The sequence below is a fragment of the Scyliorhinus torazame genome, chromosome 1, assembly GCF_047496885.1.
Source record: "Scyliorhinus torazame isolate Kashiwa2021f chromosome 1, sScyTor2.1, whole genome shotgun sequence".
In the NCBI taxonomy this organism is placed as follows: domain Eukaryota; kingdom Metazoa; phylum Chordata; class Chondrichthyes; order Carcharhiniformes; family Scyliorhinidae; genus Scyliorhinus; species Scyliorhinus torazame.
The window spans coordinates 318,365,205-318,382,263 of record NC_092707.1 but is presented as its reverse complement, the minus strand read 5'-3'; positions in this window follow the sequence as shown (position 1 = coordinate 318,382,263).

The window sequence follows — 17,059 nt, the reverse complement described above, 5'->3', positions numbered from 1 at the left end:
AAGATGTCTCCCAACTACCCGCTGGCAGGAGGTCCTGCCCGATGCCCTACACTCCATTAGGTCACTCCTCTGCACGGCCACGAATGAGACCCCTCACAACCGATTGTTTGTCTTCCCCAGGAAGTTCACCTCCGGGGTCTCGCTGCCACCTTGGCTGATGGCTCCGGGACCTGTTCTTCTCCGGAGGCACACGAGGAGCCATAAAACGGACCCCCTGGTCGAAAAGGTCCGATTACTCCACACCAACCCCAGTTACGCCTACATCGAGTACCCCAATGGCAGGCAAGATACAGTTTCCCTCCGGGATCTGGCACCCGCTGGATTCCCCACTACAGACGCCCCTTCCCGCGCCGCTCCCCTGCAGGACCCGGCACCCCCTACAACAAACCCCCTCCCGGCCCCACTCCCCGTTGGTGAGCACCTACCGCGCGCGCTCCCTAGCGCCCCCCCTTTACACACCCCGCCGGTGCCGGCACCGCTACCCCCGACCCCGCCTATTCACCCTGCGCCCCGTTCCCCTGCCCCGACCCGGACCGAAGCTCCGACCGCCGTGCTCCCAGACGTACCCTCAACCAAGACGTCAGTGTACGCCGCACCACCGCCCGAACTGAGGAGGTCGATGAGGACGATCCAACCACCGAGACGGATGGACTTATGATGGCACTTCACCCCCGCTGGACCCTTTTTTAAAGAGGGGGTGAATGTGATGAACGGTTACTGTAACACTGTAGCCTTGTCGTCATGTAAGGTGATGTCCTCTTTAAAACCGGGCTTGGAACCCTGGGGAACTCCGCCTCCAGCTCCGCCCATCTGGGAGCCGTATATAAGGGGCCGCCTTGGGGACGGCGTAGCTGTTAGCACACATCTCAGCACCAATCTAGTTCTTAGTTTATTAAAGCCTTCTTTACCGTTTACACTCTAAGCGTCGTTCTTGAGGGTACAACACCGTCGGGACTTTGGCCAGTCGGAGGCGGAGACTGGCGGGGCGAGCCTCCAGCAATGGCCACAGGTAGGGGAAACAAGGTGCGGGGTACTCTCCAGGTATGCCGCTTTTCAAGGCCTGGAGATTTGGGGAACCGGCGCTGGTCCCGACATCATGCTCGGAAATGGATTCTCCGCCTCCGCGCCGACCGCGATTTTGGCGTCGGGGTGCGGAGAATCCAGCCCCATATCTATCTACAAAAGATGCAGCACCAATTCACCATGGAACCTTCAACAGCACCTCCCGAGTCAGCAACCTCTACTGGTGAGAAGGACAAGGGCAACAGCTGCATGGGAGTACCACTTCCAACTCACACACCATTTTAACTTGGAGATATATCATCATCCCTTCATTATCACTGTGTCAAAATCTCCGAATACCCTACCTAACAGCCCTGTGGGTGTACATGCACCACATAGACAGAGCAATTCAAGAAGGGGGCACATCACTACCTTAGTAAAAGAAAATGGAAAAGGTACAGACTCCTGCTAGTTAGATACCCTGGGCGGGATTCTCCGACCCCCCCCCCCCCCCCCCCCCGCCGGGTAGGGGAGAATCCTGGCCCCTTGTTCTGAATCCACATTCTCTCGGTGGGCTTGTGCTGCAGGACACCAGTGGGCGTATGCCGTAATCATGGGCCTGATCAATTTAGGGGCCTCAAAATCCACCAGGAAATAATACAAAAATGTCTTGCCTCCCATAAGATCACATTCTAGTTTTTTTTAAATATCACCTTGCCTCATCAGTACTGGCATGATAAGGGGTAGTTACAAATGATCCCATTTAACACAGATCTTCGCATTGTGGAAGTTCCGACACTGAGGTCAACATTTCCTGTTTGTCCTTTTTTGCCTGATTAATTTTAATTTTTGAAATTTGTATACTCATCTTCTGACCTAAATTCTAATAAATACGCCAGCGAGGATCAAACCCGCCCGCGGTTCGGTGGGCCCCGATTGCGGGCCAGGCCACCGTGGGGACACCCCCTGAGGGCAGATCGCCCCGTGCCCCCCCCCAGGACCCCGGAGCCTGCCTGCGCCGCCTAGTCCCGCCGGGAAGAGAGGTGGTTTGATCCTTGCCGGCGGGACAGGCATTACTCTGCACTCGGAGCACTAACTCATGAAATCTATCCACTAGGGCGTTTGCAGTAAAGAGGTTAAGAACATTTTTATAGAGTTTAATGGACACCAGTCAGATAGCAGGAGAATGAAACTTCGCTGAGGGCAAAATTGAGAAGTTACTAATTAATTAACAGAAAGGCAGCGAATCAAAACCACTGATAATAAGTCAACAATTTATTGTTGGTCAAGTTTTGCATAACCTTGCCCATTAATCGCTGGCTTTTAAAGCAGACCAAGCAGGCCAGCAGCACGGTTCAATTCCCGTACCAGCCTCCCCGAACAGGCACCGGAATGTGGCGACTAGGGGCTTTTCACAGTAACTTCATTGAAGCCTACTTGTGACAATAAGCGATTTTCATTTCATTTCATTTCAAGATTATTTGTGACAACTTAAATGCCTCTCTCAATATTTAATGCCATTAAGCTTGTTAGGAGAAAGGTTAAATTCAGACATTTTAGCAAGATTCTTTTTTATGCTTTTCTCATGACGGTTTGCGTTACACCAGTGTGAACACAGCAGACCTCCTGCTTCAGGCCCATTGTGTTATAAATAAAACTATTTCCAAAAGATCAGTTTGCATCATTTTTGTTTTCACGAGTGATACTACAACCTCTAAACATGTCAGGTGGGATTCTTCGGTCTGCGACGCTAAAATCGCATTCCGCGATCGGCCAGAGAATCCCCATTTGCGCCAAAATTGGGGGCAGCACCGCTTTTGCAATGCTCCGCCCCTCAAAAATGGCGTACTCAAAGAGTCCGCCGCACGCCGTCGGGACGGCCTCAGGACATCACCCCAAGCTCCGCCCCCGATGCGCCGAGTTCACGGTGGCTTGGAACACTTAACTTTTTTTGATGAAACCGGCGTGGAGGCTGCGGGCTGAACCCAGCGGTGCCACAGTCAGGGGTGGGGGCTGGGGGCATTGGTGGGGGGTGGTCCAAGGGTGGCGATGGGGGTTGCTGGGGGACAGTGTGTGGCAGGCTGGCTCCACGCGTGGCTGGCGCCATGTTGCATGGCGCGGCCGTTGCAGGCCGCCACCATGCGCATGCCCAGGCTCAGACCCGGCAATTCTCCGGCCGCATCCGCAGGTAAAGCCAGGTGCTGTGTGGCTGCTAGCCCCCCACCAGACGAAGGATCGGTGCAGTTTTTGCGCCGTTCTTTCTGGCGTAAAAGACGCCACTGTTCCCACGCCGGCGTCAGCACTTAGTCTTCAAATCAGAGGATCCAGTCCGTCATTTTTCTTTCTTTCTTGACAAAAACACCCAAAGTCAAAGACCTGTCTGCAGTGTTCTATAGCTGGCTTTCATTACAGACTCATTGGGGGGAATTTACAAGCCTGTTCGCTATGGGCAAAAATTAGATTATGGTTGCAAAATCTCACAGGAGGGCAATATCGCGCCAGCACAATCTCAGTTTGAGATCTTCCCCACCCCCCCAGTGATGTGATCAGGTTTCCGCCCAGAAACATCATATACTTATCTATTTTGATGCCATCACGTCCGTCCACGCTTTATCCTCCCACCCAACAAGATGTCACAAAAACCACTGTTGATGACAATACCGGGAGTGTGGAGGTGAGTATAGTTCCTGGGTAGTGAGAGACATGGCTAGGCAGTGCCCTGGTACTGGCCTCTGGCACCCTGACAGTGCCAGTTTGGCACTTCCTGGTTGGCACTGCCAGGGGTGGGCCCTCTGTCAAATCCCATTGAGAGGGTTCCCTTTATGTGCGGGGTATGGGCGATAGTTGACAGTGCGGTGGGGTTGTGCATGCATTATGGTGGAGGTTGGTGCCAGTAACCAGAGCAGGAGGGAGTGTTCCGATGCTGGTGACAGCAGGGGGGGGGGATGTCGGGTCACCCTAATACTTGATAGTGTTAATACACCCTAATACTCTGAAAGCGTTTGTCTGTATGTGTGTGTGTGGAAGGGGGTTAGGAGGGGGTTGCCCTTCCACTTGCACAGTTTGGGATGTGTTCCCTTTTTCTGTGGGGGGAGGGAGCCACAATGCCCATAGCAGGGGCAGGTCATATCTTTGTGCGTGTGGGGTCCGGTTGTCCATTGCTATATCCATGGGGAAGACGCAATGTCCGTGGGTGAAAGGGGGCCTTTCATAGAATTTACAGAGTAGGTGGAGCCCATTCGGCCCATCGGGTCTGCACCGGCCCTTGGAAAGAGCACCCTACTTAAGCCCACACCCCCACCCTATCCCAGTAACCCAGTAACCCCACCTGACCTTTTTGGGGCACTAAGGGCAATTTAGCATGACCAATCCACTTAACCTGCACACCTTTGGACTGTGGGATGAAACCGGAGCACCTGGAGGAAACCCACACAGACTCGAGGAGAACATGCACACTCCGCAGACAGTGAGCCAAGCCGGGAATCGAACCTGGAACCCTGGAGCTGTGAAGCAACGGTACTAATCACTGTACTGCCATGCCGCCCTTTAATTTAACTTTGAAATTGCCATGCCCTTTAAAAAGGGCACCCCATTCTCTGAATCCCAGTTTTTGCCCCCAGCTGAACGTGTAAACCTCCAGTAATCTGAAATTACACTGGGACCTTTTTAATCAGGTGACAAAAGACACATTGTGAAACCAGCGAGTTTCACACAGCGAGTTTCACACAGCATTCTTGCCTGATCCAGCAACCTGTGCAATTTTGGGTAAATTCTGCCCATCGAGTACAAACACCTCCAGTTGCTAAGGTCATGAGAAAACAATATAGCCATGGCTTTCCTCTTTCACTGTGCAATGATATCAACACTGCGCACCGAATGTTCATCTTTAGCATCTTGTGAAAGCCTTTTCACCATTCCAACAATCTTATTTATTAATGCAAACCGATCCTAACAGCTTTACACAGGAGTGGTCAACTAGGATGCTGCTCATTATTTTCTGATATGACATTTACACATTCTCCTTTTAAAATGGTTCTCTACCAAAGGTCATGACTTGTGTTTCTGTCACTGTGGTGAAGTGTAGCGTTATTTAGCAAAATGTCATTACTGCACAAGCAGCTGGAGTTCAGCTGTTGGTTTTGTCTCAGTCACTAATAGTGACAAATCCAAGTACCATTAGCTAATGTTCCTATGGCAACTACTTCCTAACGCACCTAGTAACATTTGTTTGATAAACAGTCCAGGATATCACTGTGGGCTTACTGCAGGAAGGAAAAACTATGTATTTTGCCTCACCTCTTCTAAATTGCAAGCACATAGTGAATTTACAGGTTTTTTGTTTCAGATTAGCAGGTACTCAATCTTTCCATTGGAAACTAGAATGAGAGATTAGGCAATTTTACAGGCAGCAAAAAATATTCAGTTACCCATTTAATACGGTCACAATGAAAGGAGCATCTTTTTGCAACTGTCGCAAGAAGCCATCGATTAATTCAAAACTTCATTAGTAAGGCAGTATCCCGATTAAAGAAAAATTACTGCATTCAAGCAAATACCAACATCAAAATAATTTCTACAAATCACCCTCTGATAAATGAACTATGTAAACTGTTCCAAAAATAGAAAATCTATGGAATTTATAACACTTATAACTTACTTAAAACAAGCCTGCTGCATTCAGGGATACCCAATCAAAAAATAAATGTATGATAAGTTAATTGGTGAATAAATAGCACGGCACAAAAATATTTTTCAAAATGCTGGTCAATCATTGTGGTATCACGTACAAGGTGTCAAAACCAGGCCAAGAAATTCCTTGATGCCCAGCTGGTTTTACAATACAGGTGTGGGCCTGGCTTATGGAGATGGTTGAAAACGAGGACAAGAATATTGATGTCAACATGTTGGGAATCAAGGAGCTGACCAGCTTTATAAAGGACAGAGGTGCTGGAAGAATGGAACTCTAATCCGCCTCGGACACAAGCTGCAGTATTTTGAATGGGCAGCCCCTAATGGAGTGTTTTGGCTTGGATCCCAACATGGTGACACAGTGGTGAGCACTGCTGCCTCACAGTGTCAGGGACATTGCTTCGATTCCGACCGAGGGTGACTGTCTGTGTTGCAGTCTGCACATTTTTCCCTTGACTACGTGGGTGCTTTGGTTTCTCCCACAGTCCAAAAATGTGCAGGTTAGGTAGATTGGCCGTGCTAAATTGCTCCTTAGTGTCCCAAAGGTTCGGTGGGATTACGTGGTTGTGAGAGAGTGGGCCAAGGTAGGGTACTCTTTCAGAGGGTTGGTGCAGACTCTGGGCCAAATGGCCTCCTTCTGCACTGTAGGGTTCTATGATTCTAAAAAAAAAGAATTGTAAGATAGTTGATGGGAGGGAGGGAAAAAGGGAAGGAGAGAAGGAGGGAAGAATAGTGTACTAATTTTTGCTATATTGTGAACTGCAGCAGCCAATTTTTTGCACAGCAAGATTTGTCACTGCAACAGTGACCTATAACCAGCAATGAGATAAATGACCAAAGGATCTAATTTAAAGGTGGTTGAAGGATAAATGTTAGCCAGGACACCTTAAGAACTTCTATGTTCTGAATGTTATGAAATGGGCAGACACATGAGAAGGCAGACAGCTCCTCTATTTAATATCTCAGCTGAAAAATGGCATCTCGATAGGTACAAGATCGATCTGCTAGGCTCGGATTATGTGCTCAAACCTCTGCCGTGGTGTTTGAACCCATGAACCGCCTTACCTAGAGGATAAAAAGAATCAGCCCTGAACCCCTTTATTGTCATCCTAAAAAGGTTAATTCGGGGCAGAAAGAATCAGGAAATACATAGAAACATACATAGAAAATTGGAACAGGAGGAGGATATTTAGCTCTTTGAGCCTACTCCGCCATTCATTATGATCATGGCTGATCATCAAGATCAATACCCTGATCCCGCTTTCTCCCCATATCCCTTGAAATCACTGTCTCCTACTTGTCGATAGCCACCAATCTGCTTTGGACCTCAATAACAATTGAGTTCATATTTCCTTTCCCAAGAAAATAAGAAGATGTTCGCTGGGACAAACATTGGCCTTCATAGTATCATAGAATTCACAGTGCAGAAGGAAGCCATTCAGCCCATCGGGTCTGCACCGGCCCTTGGAAAGAGCACCCTACTTAAGCCCACGCCTCCACTCTATCCCCGTAACCCAGTAACACCACCTAAACTTTTTGGGCACTAAGTGCAATTTTGCATGTCCAATCCACCCAACCTGCACATCTTTGGACTGTGGGAGGAAACCGGAGCACCCGGAGGAAACCCACGCACACACGAGGGAACATACAGACGCCGCACAGACAGTGACCCAAGCCAGGAATCGAACCTGAGACCCTAGAGCTGTGAAGCAACTGTGCTAACCACTGTGCTACCATACTACCTTGACCATGATACTGATAGACCATGGAAGTTAAAGTCACTGGAGATATTCAACTCTGAAAAACTGTATTAAACTGCGATAAAAAAGTTGAATTTCTAAATCCCATTTCTGCAAAGAAGCGTAATAGATTTTATGAGGCAATGATAGCTTTCCAATTGTATTTCAAATAGATTAAAGAATAGGTCATTAGAGGATATTATTGGTTTGATTGCAGGAGCTAGTAAATAAGAAAGTAATGTTTTGCACAATCAGAATTACCCCTTAAGCAATCATTGCTATTTTACATCCTTCATGTATATTGCTAATTTCCCTAACACTGCAAACATTCTAAAATAAAAAAGCACAGACAGCATATTTTACTCGGTTAAAAAAAAATTCTGGTCGAATAGTTAAATTACTTGCATGGAATATTCCATATACATCAGTCTACAAAGTGACTTCTGGTGACTTGTTTTGGGCCACATACCTTGAACAATGTTTATTCTGTTACTGAGGAAGAAGTCATCTGATTTAAAGGAGATTATGGTGTATCAGAATATTATAGTCAAAGGAAAGGACTCATCCTTGTGAAGTATTTAGATCAAAGGCCTAGAAAGGATATTTTCTGGAAGATGTGAACCAATCAAAACATTAGATTTCAAAATGAAGGTAAGTTTAGTCGATCGTGTAAGACATGCAAGATCGGATCAGCCAGTCATTGTACATCTGACCGGATGTTTCTTTTCATTAACCAACAAAAAGGAAAATCAAGAGGGATGTATAACAGACGACCAGCCCAATATTTTGCATTTTACACCATCACCCAGAGTTACATTTAGCCCTATTAACTCTGAGCTCATAAAAACTGTCAGCCCATCATTTGGACCCTTCAACCACAAGAAAACAGAATCATGGAAAGGTCAACCAGAATTAGGGATGAACAAAGCATGGAATACTTTCTGAACTAAATGAAATGGAGCTGAAGTAAAACAAGATTTATCCCTACAGGGGACACATAGCATTTTACAGTCAAAATAACAACCGCTGAAGACTGGGCAATTTACATTCTCTCCAGGAGTCTGCACTGGAGTGCAATCAGACAAAAGCTGGAGACGAGACATTGGTGAGGGAAATATTAGAACATGTGCCTAAAATGCTTGCTCAAAGATGTAGAGCGGGATTGTTCGTCCAGCGACACCAGAATCGCAAAACACGGTTGGGCAGAGAATCGCCCGTGAGGTGAAAACCATGACCGGCACCATGCGCCCACCAGAATGCTATGCTCCGGTGCCTCCACAGCGGTGTCAATGCATTCTATTCGCACATGCTGCAACCATTGGCATATCATTAACTGGCCTGACCCAGTATTCTCTGGGGCCTCCACAATGCTCCGCCTTCACCAGGAGGGATTAACGGCGGCGACTATCAGTTGTGGTTTTAAAAATCGGGAGGCAGGCGTCGTGGCTGATGAAGGAGAAAGAGGAGGTCGGACATGCAGAGGCACGATCATGGGTTGCCGGTCCTGATGTGGGGAGGGATGGCTGAGGGTTGGGGGGGATTGGGGAGCAACGGAGGGTTGAGCAGGGGATGGGCCGTGGGGTTGGAGTGACCCCACCGGGACCAGGGTGTCCAGGCATGGACCGCCATTGCCAAGACCTTCAAGGCAGCCATCGTGCTGTGCACCACGGTGACCAAACCGTGGCCCATGGTTGCACTAAGTGACACTGGCTGTCTAAGTGCTTCCAACTCACCACCCCTAATCCACCCCCACCCTCAACCCCACTATCCCGTACTCCACCACCACACAACATCCCATCACCTCTGCACTCCACACCCCTCCGCCTCACCAACTCCCCCCTAACCGGGCACCACCCACCGGTGCGGCATCATGTGGCCCAACCGAGGGCAGCGGCCACAGTAGCCCCTACAGGAGGGTGTGGAGCAGGCAGAGATGGGTGCCTGCCATCAGAAACGGATGCCAGGCCAGGGGTGTGGTGTGGGGGGCAGAGTGCCAGGGGGGACGGCCGGTGGTGGGGATGGAGGAGGGGGGGGTTCGAGGGGTACACATGGTGGCAGAGCTGCAGTGCAGGCCGAGGTCACTGTGCAGCCCGTTGGACCTGGTTGGGCACGGAGGTACGCACCATGCTGACATGTTGGCCTTTCACCCCCTGCAGAGAATGGATAACGGAATCCAACTAGGAATGATCACCGTCACCCTGGTCGCCACAACCCTGGGTGATGCAATGAGGCTACACGAGCAGGAGCTGCTCGAGGGCACCCTCCAGTGGAACAGGAGCTAGCCGGTGAGGATAGAGAGCTGGCTGTCCATCAGGCTGAGGAAGAGATGGAAAAGAGGCGTTACATGAGGCCTCGTGTGTACTGGCAGTGCCTGCCTTTAAGGACCTGCCGGACTGGGCATGAGTCGAAGACTGTGGCTGAGCAGGGAGACAGTGCAGCATATCTGTCAAGTTGACAGTCACCCTGAACATTTACGCTACAGGGTCCTCCAGTCGCCGAGTGGGGACCTGTCTGGGATCTTGTAGACCTCGGTGCTCAGGTACATCCCAGGTACATATGACAAGTCTTTCATTCTGGGGATCATTCTGTGAACCTCCTCTGGACCCTCTCCAAGAACAGCACATCCTTCCTTAGATACGGGGCGCAAAACTGCTCACAATACTCCAAATGGGGTCTGATCAGAGCCTTATACAGCCTTATACATCCTTGCTCTTGTATTCTCGTCCTCTGGACATGAATGCTAACATTACATTGCCTTCCTAACTGCCGACTGAACCTGCACGTTAACCTTAAGAGAATCCTGAACTAGGACTCCTATGTCCCTTTGTGCTTCTGTTTTCCAAAGCCTTTCCCACTTAGAAAATAGTCTATGCCTCTATTCTTCCGACCAAAGTGCACACTTTTCTACATTGTATTCTGTCTGCCACTTCTTTTCTCACTCTCCTAGCCTGTCCAGGTCCTCCTGCATATCCTTGTATCATCTGCAAACTTAGCAACAGTCCCCTCAGTTCTTTCTTCCAGATCTTTAATGTATGTCGTGAATAGCTGTTGCCCCAGCACTGACCCCTGAGGCACACCACTAGTCATCAGTTGCCATCCTGAAAAGGACCTCTTTATCCCCATTCTCTGCCAGTCAGCCAATCCTCTTTCCATGCCAGTACCTTGTCCTTAACATCATGGCCTCTTATATTATTTAGCAACCTCCTGTACGGCATCTTGCCAAATAGTTCACATCCACTGGTTCTCCTTTGTCTAACTTCCTTGTTACCACCTCAAAGAATTCCAACAGATTTGTCAGGCACGACCTACCTTTGATGAACCGTGCTGACTCAGTCCTATTTTACCATGCACTCTAAGCACTCTGCAATCTCATCCTTAAGAATGGACTCTAAAATCTTACCAACAACTGAAGTCAGGCTAACCAGCCTATAATTTCCTGTCTTCTGCCTCCCTCGTTTCTTAAATAGGGGTGTTACATTAACCATTTTCCAAACCTCTGGGAGCCTACCTGCCTCCAGTTATTCCTGAAAGATCACCACCAATGCCTCCACAATCTCCTCAGCTATCTCCTTCCGAACCCTGACGTGTAGTCCATCCAGTCCGGGTGATTTATCCACCTTCATACCTTTCATTTTCCCCAGAACCTTCTCCTTAGTGATGGCCATTTCACTCACCTCTGCCCCCTGACTCTCTTGAAGTTCTGGTATCCCAGTAGTGCCTTCCACTGTGAAGACTGATGCAAAATATCTATTCAGTTCCTCTGCTATTTCTTTGTTCCCTATTACTATTTCTCCAGCCTTATTTTCCAGTGGTCCAATGTCTATTCTTGCCTCTCTCTTATGTTTTATATAACGAGAAAAACTCTTGCAATCTTCTTTTCTATTACTAGCTAGTTTATATTCATATTTCATCTTTTCCTCCTTATTGCTTTTTTAGTTGTCCTCTGCTTGATTTTAAAGGCGTCCCAATCCTCTGGCTTCCCACTAATCCTCGCCACAATGTATGCTTTTTACTTACTTTTATGCTGTCCTTGACTTCCCTCGTCAGCCATGGATGCCTTGTCCTCCCCTTAGCATGTTTCCTCCGCCTTGGGATGAATTTCTGTTGTGCCTCCCGAATAACCCCACAAAATGTGTGCCATTGCTATTCAACTGAATTCCCTGATCGGCTCTCCTGCCAATTAACTCTGGCCAGCTCCTCCCTCATGTCTTTGTAGTTACCTTTATTCAGTTGTAAAGTGATTCCAGCTTCTCCCTCTCAAGCAGCAGGTTGAATATTGTGGTCACTTCGCCCGAAGGGTTCCTTCACCTTAAGTTCCCCAATCAAGCCTGCCTCATTACACATCACCAAATCCAGAATTGTTTGTTCCCTGATGGGCACGACCACAAGCCGCTCAAGAAAACATCTTGTAGACATTCCAAAAATTCCTTTTCTTGGCATATGCTACCAACCTGATTTTCCCAGATCACCTGCAAATTGATTACTCTAGTATTGCCTTTGTTCTATGCATTTTCTATCTCCTGATTTATTTTCTGCCCCACATCCTGACTGTAGTGATCTTTGTATATGTAAATACATGATTAGTTAATGTGCAGTCAGTACAGTCAGATGATCACTCGATGGCAACCTTAACAGGGACTGTAAAAGCAAGATCAAGCAGTTACCCATTCTCTTCTCCTCATGTGTGGTGTAGCTAGAGGATAGAAGTGTTACCAGCTCGGGCGGTACGTGGTTAGCACTGGGGCTGCGGCACTGAGGACCCGGGTTCGAATCCCGGCCCTGGGTCACAGTCCGTGTGATAAGACCATAAGACATAGGAGCGGAAGTAAGGCCATTCGGCCCATCGAGTCCACTCCACCATTCAATTATGGCTGATTTCAACTCCATTTACCCGCTCTCTCTCCATAGCCTTTAATTCCTCGAGAAATCAAGAATTTATCAACTTCTGTCTCAAAGACACTCAACGTCCCGGCCTCCACCGCCCTCTGTGACAATGAATTCCACAGACCCACCACTCTCTGGCTGAAGAAATTTCTCCTCATCTCTGTTCTAAAGTGACTCCCTTTTATTCTAAGGCTGTGCCCCCGGGTCCTAGTCTCCCCTGCTAATGGAAACAACTTCCCTACGTCCACCCTATCTAAGCCATTCATTATCTTGTAAGTTTCTATTAGATCTCCCCTCAACCTCCTAAACTCCAATGAATATAATCCCAGGATCCTCAGACGTTCATCGTATATTAGGCCTACCATTCCTGGGATCATCCGTGTGAATCTCCGCTGGACCCGCTCCAGTGCCAGTATGTCCTTCCTGAGGTGTGGGGCCCAAAATTGCTCACAGTATTCTAAATGGGGCCTAACTAATGCTTTATAAAGCTTCAGAAGTACATCCCTGCTTTTATATTCCAAGCCTCTTGAGATAAATGACAACATTGCATTTGCTTTCTTAATTACGGACTCAACCTGCAAGTTTACCTTTAGAGAATCCTGGACTAGGACTCCCAAGTCCCTTTGCATTTCAGCATTATGAATTTTGTCACCGTTTAGAAAATAGTCCATGCCTCTATTCTTTTTTCCAAAGTGCAAGACCTCGCACTTGCCCACGTTGAATTTCATCAGCCATTCCTTGGACCACTCTCCAAAACTGTCTAAATCTTTCTGCAGCCTCCCCACCTCCTCCATACTACCTGCCCCTCCACCTATCTTTGTATCATCGGCAAACTTAGCCAGATGTTTGCACATTCTCCCTGTGTCTGCATGGGTTTCACCCCCACAACTCAAAGATGTGTAGGTTAGGTGGATTAGCCACAGTAAATTACGAACTATGCAGCGTGGGTAGGGGGGCATTGACAGACCCCCCCCCCCACCACCACGATTCTCCGAGGAAAACTGGCCGAGCTCCCGACGGTGTGGTTCTAACCACCTATCGGCCATTGGGAATGGCCGGTGGCGGCTGCGGGCGGGGGGATCGATCACTTGGGGGGGGGGGGGTCCTCATGGATGGCCAGGGTGGCGATCGGTTGTCACGGACCCGCGCAATCTCGGGGGGGGGGGGGGCTACATTCCTGGTGCCGTTCCGCAGGCTCAGTCAGCCATGTCGCACTGCGCGGCCGCCGCAGGCTGCCACCGTGTGATTGCTCGGATTCCGACTGGACGTGCAGGCCCCGTATCCGTAGCCAGAGCTGCGAGAAGCATTCCAGGGCCTTGCAAGCCCCCTGCAGGTAGGAGAAACACTCAGGACTTTCTTCAGGAAAGTACAGAGTGATTCGCCAGTGTTTTTACGCTGGCGTGGGGACATAGCACCATGATTGGAGAATCCTGCCCATTTACTCTGCCCTTAAAGGGACAATCCCACCCCTTTTCAGTTCTTTATACAATCTTCAGTAACTAATTCACTCAGTCCTAAATATTAATTAAACATTATGTACATGAGTTGGACAATTATAAATCAAATCTTTGAGGGGGTTTTTTGTTCTTCGTAGAACAACATAATTCTGTTGTCTGAGATACTTCCACAGGATCGATGTTAACAGGAGCTGCTATACGGTACCTCTTCTGGAACACACGGTGCATCACAATTTGCTTCCATGGAGACATCAGTTATGTCTATAACAGGTCAATCAAGTACTTCAGTGCTTCCAGGGTCAAAAACATTTCTTGATGCAACGCTGACTGATGGAGCGTCTCTCTACTTCTCAGGTGGCCGACATGGTTACAAATGATTCATCCCTCCACTTTCACTTGGTACGAAAGGGGGCTGGTCTTGGAGAGAATAATTCTGAGGATCCATCTTGATCCACGTGTATGACTTCATTTTCCATAGATGACCATGTTGTAGCTTGTGAATCATGGCTTGATTTCTGATTACTTTGGCTGGTTCCTACCCTCCCTGGCAAATTTGGAAACATGGGGCTCAGTCTTGTTCTGAGATGATGTTTCATCAGCAGTTCTGCTGGTGGAACTCCCGCTGTTGCATGTGGAGTGGTACGATGGCCGAGGTGGAATCATGAGATTTTGGTCTCCAAGATTCCCCATGATAGCTTTGTTAGGCTAGAAAGTTTGGACGGCTCTCTCAGCAAGTCCGTTTAATGTTGGGTGGTAAGGCACAATTCTAATATGTTCAGTACCAATGAGAATGGTGAAGGTTTGAAACTCAGCACTTATGATTACAGTTTCATTGTTTGATACCATGACTTCAGGTAATCTGTGAGTTGAAAAGCATTGGTGTACTCTTTCAATGAGAGCCTGCGATGTTGGCGATGTCACATCAAAAATGCCCATCCACTTAGACTGTGCCTCAATCACAAGCAAAAACATTGTGCCCAGGAATGGATCAGAATAATCAATCTTGATTTGTACCCATGGCTGCCAGGCCATTCCCAAGGGTGCAATGGGGCTGTAGCAGGCAACCTTTGTTGTAGTTGGCACTATCGACAGTGCTTGACTAGCTTCTTGATATCGGCATCAATACCAGCTCACCAGACATAACTTATTTTCTGGCAAGAATCTTCATCCTAGAGATGCTAGGATGAGCGCTGTGTAATTCAGTTAGGAGCAGCTCCCTACCTGGTACAGGATCAACTCCTCTTGCTCCTCAGAGTATGATACCATCCTGCCAACTCAATTCATTCTTGCGGGTAAAAAATGGTTTCATTTCCTCGGAAATTGGTTCATTTGCCCATCCGATAAGTATTTTGTCTCTCACTTTGGACAGAGGTGGATCGCGATTGGTCCAGTTCCTGATCTACTTCACCGAGACTGGCAATGTATCTAAAATATTTAATGCCATGATGACTTCTTGTGGTACTGGAGTATATGTGACACTATCTTGCAAGGATTAGCAGCTAAGGGCATCTACATTTGCGATGCGTGTTCCAGGTTGATGCTTGAAAGTATATTCATGGGCCGATAGAATCAACAGCCACATTTGAATTCTTGTTGAGACGATCGGCGGGATAGTCTTGTCCTCTTTGAAGTAACACAAGATTGGTGTGTGGTCAGAAACAATGGTAAGGTGTCTACCATGTAAAAACAGGTGGAATTTCTTGATGCAAAGGACTATTGATGGTTCTTCTTTCTCAATTTGTGAGTGGCCTTGTTCAAACTTTGAGAGGGTTCTTGACACATACCCTATCGACCTTTCAGAGCTGTCATACATCTCATGGAACAACACGGCACCAACACCATATGGAGAGGCGTCGCAGGTCACTATCAGTTCTCTAGATGGGTCAAAGTGTATGAACAGGTTTAAGGAATGCAGCAATTGCTTTACTCTGTTGAAAGCTTCCTACTGGGAAGTCTTCCAAGGCCAACGATTCTTTAGCTGATGCAACGGGGTCAATACCATCGATACGTTTGGTGGAATAACATCCATGGTAGTTTACCATCCCCCAAAACAATTTGAATTCAGTTGTGTTTGTGGGGACAGACGCCTCTCTTATCACCTTGACCTTGTCTTTCATGGTGCGTAATCCTTATGCATCTACAATGTGCTCCAGGCTTAAAAGGTGCACTTCTCTTTTTTGAAGGGAACTCCAGCCTCCTGAAATCTCTTTAATACCTCTTCACAATTTCAGTACGGACCTGGAAGAAAATCTCAGGTGTTTCTGACCCAGTCCTAGCTATACTTTTTGTAGCATCACCCCTCACCCTCCCAAGTCTTTATTTCTGCTAGGGATCATTTCCTCTGGTCTGGGAATTGGGGCTGTTTCAGAGACAAAGCCACTTTCCACTCCACTGTCCCCTTCTGCTCTCAGTCATGAAATCGTTCCTGCCTCCTTCAGAAGGGAGGCTGATTTCAGATATTAAAGTGAGGCCCACCATTCGAATGAGTCATCTCTCTTCCACAATTAGAGTTCTGGGTGTATGGTTGTGGTGATGGTCCCTTTAAGGGCACCAGTGGTGTTCCGCAGGGATCAGTGCTGGGACCTTTGCTGTTTGTAGTATATATAAATGATTTGGAGGAAAATGTAACTGGTCTGATTAGTAAGTTTGCAGACGACACAAAGGTTAGTGGAATTGCGGATAGCGATGAGGACTGTCAGAGGATACAGTAGGATTTAGATTGTTTGGAGACTTGGGCGGAGAGATGGCAGATGGAGTTTAATCTGGACAAATGTGAGGTAATGCATTTTGGAAGGTCTAATGCAGGTAGGGAATATACAGTGAATGGTAGAACCCTCAAGAGTATTGAAAGTCAGAGAGATCTAGGAGTACAAGTCCACAGGTCACTGAAAGGGGCAACACAGGTGGAGAAGGTAGTCAAGAAGGCATACGGCATGCTTGCCTTCATTGGCCGGGACATTGAGTATAAGAATTGGCAAGTCATGTTGCAGCTGTATAGAACCTTAGTTAGGCCACACTTGGAGCATAGTGTTCAATTCTGTTCGCCACACTACCAGAAGGATGTGGAGACTTTAGAGAGGGTGCAGATGAGATTTACCAGAATGTTGCCTGGTATGGAGGGCATTAGCTATGAGGAGCGGTTGAATAAACTCGGTTTGTTCTCACTGGAACGACAGAGGTTGACGGGCGACCTGATAGAGGTATACAAAATTATGAGGGGCATAGACAGAGTGGATAGTCAGAGGCTTTTCCCCAGGGTAGAGGGGTCAATTACTAGGGGACATAGGT